The sequence below is a fragment of the Schistocerca piceifrons genome, unplaced genomic scaffold, assembly GCF_021461385.2.
Source record: "Schistocerca piceifrons isolate TAMUIC-IGC-003096 unplaced genomic scaffold, iqSchPice1.1 HiC_scaffold_936, whole genome shotgun sequence".
In the NCBI taxonomy this organism is placed as follows: Eukaryota; Metazoa; Arthropoda; class Insecta; order Orthoptera; family Acrididae; genus Schistocerca; species Schistocerca piceifrons.
In genome coordinates, this window is record NW_025729208.1 from 4,721,154 (window position 1) to 4,726,153 (window position 5,000).

General features: G+C 53.3%; 1 non-coding gene across 1 annotated transcript; it reads right to left on the reverse strand.

Annotated features, from left to right (window-relative positions):
• Positions 1-69: 69 nt before the first annotated feature.
• LOC124772181 lies at positions 70-1,978 on the reverse strand. The gene has a single exon (XR_007013849.1). It is a non-coding gene; the product is annotated as a small subunit ribosomal RNA (ribosomal RNA).
• Positions 1,979-5,000: the final 3,022 nt, after the last annotated feature.

Sequence of the window (5,000 nt, forward strand, 5' to 3'; positions counted from 1 at the left end):
ACGGCGAGCCGTACAGGTAGCGTGTTGCGCGACACGACACGCACATCGAAAGACATGCAGTCTAGTCGGTAATGATCCTTCCGCAGGTTCACCTACGGAAACCTTGTTACGACTTTTACTTCCTCTAAATGATCAAGTTTGGTCATCTTTCCGGTAGCATCGGCAACGACAGAGTCAATGCCGCGTACCAGTCCGAAGACCTCACTAAATCATTCAATCGGTAGTAGCGACGGGCGGTGTGTACAAAGGGCAGGGACGTAATCAACGCGAGCTTATGACTCGCGCTTACTGGGAATTCCTCGTTCATGGGGAACAATTGCAAGCCCCAATCCCTAGCACGAAGGAGGTTCAGCGGGTTACCCCGACCTTTCGGCCTAGGAAGACACGCTGATTCCTTCAGTGTAGCGCGCGTGCGGCCCAGAACATCTAAGGGCATCACAGACCTGTTATTGCTCAATCTCGTGCGGCTAGAAGCCGCCTGTCCCTCTAAGAAGAAAAGTAATCGCTGACAGCACGAAGGATGTCACGCGACTAGTTAGCAGGCTAGAGTCTCGTTCGTTATCGGAATTAACCAGACAAATCGCTCCACCAACTAAGAACGGCCATGCACCACCACCCACCGAATCAAGAAAGAGCTATCAATCTGTCAATCCTTCCGGTGTCCGGGCCTGGTGAGGTTTCCCGTGTTGAGTCAAATTAAGCCGCAGGCTCCACTCCTGGTGGTGCCCTTCCGTCAATTCCTTTAAGTTTCAGCTTTGCAACCATACTTCCCCCGGAACCCAAAAGCTTTGGTTTCCCGGAGGCTGCCCGCCGAGTCATCGGAGGAACTGCGGCGGATCGCTGGCTGGCATCGTTTATGGTTAGAACTAGGGCGGTATCTGATCGCCTTCGAACCTCTAACTTTCGTTCTTGATTAATGAAAACATACTTGGCAAATGCTTTCGCTTCTGTTCGTCTTGCGACGATCCAAGAATTTCACCTCTAACGTCGCAATACGAATGCCCCCGCCTGTCCCTATTAATCATTACCTCGGGTTCCGAAAACCAACAAAATAGAACCGAGGTCCTATTCCATTATTCCATGCACACAGTATTCAGGCGGGCTTGCCTGCTTTAAGCACTCTAATTTGTTCAAAGTAAACGTGCCGGCCCACCGAGACACTCAATAAAGAGCACCCTGGTAGGATTTCAACGGGGTCCGCCTCGGGACGCACGAGCACGCACGGGGCGGTCGCACGCCTTCGGCTCGCCCCACCGGCAGGACGTCCCACGATACATGCCAGTTAAACACCGACGGGCGGTGAACCAACAGCGTGGGACACAAATCCAACTACGAGCTTTTTAACCGCAACAACTTTAATATACGCTATTGGAGCTGGAATTACCGCGGCTGCTGGCACCAGACTTGCCCTCCAATAGATACTCGTTAAAGGATTTAAAGTGTACTCATTCCGATTACGGGGCCTCGGATGAGTCCCGTATCGTTATTTTTCGTCACTACCTCCCCGTGCCGGGAGTGGGTAATTTGCGCGCCTGCTGCCTTCCTTGGATGTGGTAGCCGTTTCTCAGGCTCCCTCTCCGGAATCGAACCCTGATTCCCCGTTACCCGTTACAACCATGGTAGGCGCAGAACCTACCATCGACAGTTGATAAGGCAGACATTTGAAAGATGCGTCGCCGGTACGAGGACCGTGCGATCAGCCCAAAGTTATTCAGAGTCACCAAGGCAAACGGACCGGACGAGCCGACCGATTGGTTTTGATCTAATAAAAGCGTCCCTTCCATCTCTGGTCGGGACTCTGTTTGCATGTATTAGCTCTAGAATTACCACAGTTATCCAAGTAACGTGGGTACGATCTAAGGAACCATAACTGATTTAATGAGCCATTCGCGGTTTCACCTTAATGCGGCTTGTACTGAGACATGCATGGCTTAATCTTTGAGACAAGCATATGACTACTGGCAGGATCAACCAGGGAGCTGCGTCAACTAGAGCTGAGCAGCCGGCCGCCCGGGAGTGTGTCCCGGGGGCCCGCGCGAACACGCAAGCGTCCGCTCAATCATTCTGCAAACAGGAGGAGGCTGAGCTCCCCTGCACAATACACCTCGAAACCCTCTCAGGTCCCGGCGGCGCGCAGCGCCGTCCCAAGTACTTGGTCGGGTTCGAGAGAGGCGCAATCGCCCGGAGTTAGGCGAGTAGACGCTTTCGGTGCGACCACCCGTGCTCCCAACTGAGCTTGCCGCTGCCGACAGAGGCCCGGGAGCGTGCTGTCGTGGCATTGCCGGCGGGAGACAACACGCGCCACCTACGGTGACCGGCAGCTCCAACGCCAGCGCCACAGAAGGACAAAAGCCCCACTTGGGTGCCGAAGCGAACTCTCCCAGCACAGCGCACGCGCCAACACATCCGCACAGCTGCGATACAAACCACCAGCGAGAACCGCTGGGGCGACCGAGCAGCAGACGGCGTCGCGGCGCCGAGCGCCGGGCGGCGGCGCATCCTCAACGCACACAGTCCTCAATCGGACCAGCACACTGAAGATGTCCACCGCGCTTCGCACCGGGCCCGCGAGGACCTACTTTGGCCGCACGGCGCCGCGCGCAGGGTGCGCCGGCGCGCAGCTGCGACGCCTGCCGCGTCCGTCGGCCGGCGCGCCTGCCACTGGCCGCCCCCACCAGCCGGCTGTAGCGCGTGCGCCCACGCACCGCGCGGCCAGCACGCCGGGAGGCGCCCCCTCACCGGCCGGGGACGGTCCCACCCAGCCACCGCCGCGTATCGCTTCACACCCAGATGCCGTTCAGTTTCGTCGGCATGGTGGGTATCGCTGGAACAACCGGTTCGTACCTCAACCTATCGTCGCCATCACCGATTCACCCCTAGCGAGAACAACCGCACCACAACAGGTTACCATTTGTTCATTTGCGTAACTTCACCAGAAAACGCAGGCGTCCATCGCCATTTGCAACTTCAACGATTATTGCATGCCTGTGTCAGGTGTCACGCCACACTACGTCTGCCCACATACACGCAACAAAATGTGCACGCCTAGACAATACGTGGAAGGTGGCCCCCGTACGTATGCGATGTCCATTGCTCGAACGACTGTCAACCGGCCTCTGTAGCATGTCGCAGATATGGAACGCGGTGCACCATGCCATCACGGTGTGTGAGGAGAGACGACTAGGTCCGAATACATCAACAGACAGCTCATGCTGATCGCCATCCACGGCGTCCGTTCCTCCCACACGTCTCTATGGCGTACCACACTGCAATCCAGCTCTCATAGGGAGACGACACGTAGCTGCGTGCACAATATTTGCACTGTATGGTCCGCCGTTTTTGGGCGCAGTCGTTGTACGGTCACACATGTGCCACGATGTATCATTCGGTACATAAGGACGAATGTGCAGTACAGATTGTGGTTTACGCGTACGACATTAGCGGACGGTTGACACAGGCCGCACCACAACGTAGCCTGAGTACGTCGCATGCGAAGGGCATTGAACATGCAAACTTCTCACCAACCAGCTTGCGAAGGCAGGGGGGCAAGGTGGGGACGTGGGGAGGGGCGGCATGTACGTCCTGCTGCCATCCACATTACAGTGTACAGCAGGAGCATGTGGAAAGTCAGCAAGACTTGCAAGGTGTTTAACATGAAGCGATACACAGGGGAGCGGGCAGTGCGAGTAGCGAACTATATTGCGAGGGTTGCGGGTGGGCAACACTACACTAATTGAACGAGTCGTATAACAATTACAGAGCAGGTTTAGGCGACAACATGGGTTACGTTAGGGGACAACGTGGGTTACGTTAGGGGACAACGTGGGTTACTTTAGGGGACAACGTGGGTTAGGTTAAGGCACAACGTGGGTTAGGTTAAGGCACAACGTGGGTTAGGTTAAGGCACAACATGGGTTAGGTTAAGGCACAACATGGGTTAGGTTAAGGCACAACATGGGTTAGGTTAAGGCACAACGTGGGTTAGGTTAAGGCACAACGTGGGTTAGGTTAAGGCACAACGTGGGTTAGGTTAAGGCACAACGTGGGTTAGGTTAAGGCACAACGTGGGTTAGGTTAAGGCACAACGTGGGTTAGGTTAAGGCACAACATGGGTTAGGTTAAGGCACAACATGGGTTAGGTTAAGGCACAACATGGGTTAGGTTAAGGCACAACATGGGTTAGGTTAAGGTACAACATGGGTTAGGTTAAGGTACAACATGGGTTAGGTTAAGGTACAACATGGGTTAGGTTAAGGTACAACATGGGTTAGGTTAAGGTACAACATGGGTTAGGTTAAGGCACAACATGGGTTACGTTAAGGTACAACATGGGTTAGGTTAAGGTACAACATGGGTTAGGTTAAGGTACAACATGGGTTAGGTTAAGGTACAACATGGGTTAGGTTAAGGTACAACATGGGTTAGGTTAAGGTACAACATGGGTTAGGTTAAGGTACAACATGGGTTAGGTTAAGGTACAACATGGGTTAGGTTAAGGTACAACATGGGTTAGGTTAAGGTACAACATAGGTTAGGTTAAGGTACAACATGGGTTAGGTTAAGGCACAACATGGGTTAGGTTAAGGCACAACATGGGTTAGGTTAAGGTACAACATGGGTTAGGTTAAGGTACAACATGGGTTAGGTTAAGGTACAACATGGGTTAGGTTAAGGTACAACATGGGTTAGGTTAAGGTACAACATGGGTTAGGTTAAGGTACAACATGGGTTAGGTTAAGGTACAACATGGGTTAGGTTAAGGCACAACATAGGTTAGGTTAGGTTACACGTTGTTGTAAGGAAAGGTGTAGGGGGGGGGGGCGGCAGGTTCGTTGATAGTGATTATAGTAAGTGAATGCTTGTGACATGATCAGATTTGTCACGTCAGGATGCACCTTTGGCTTATTAGAGGCGGCGCTCCAATTCTATGCTTGTGTCAGACCTGTGTCTTTGACTCATGTCATTGTTTGTGCGCTGTGACAGGAGGTACTATTGTGATG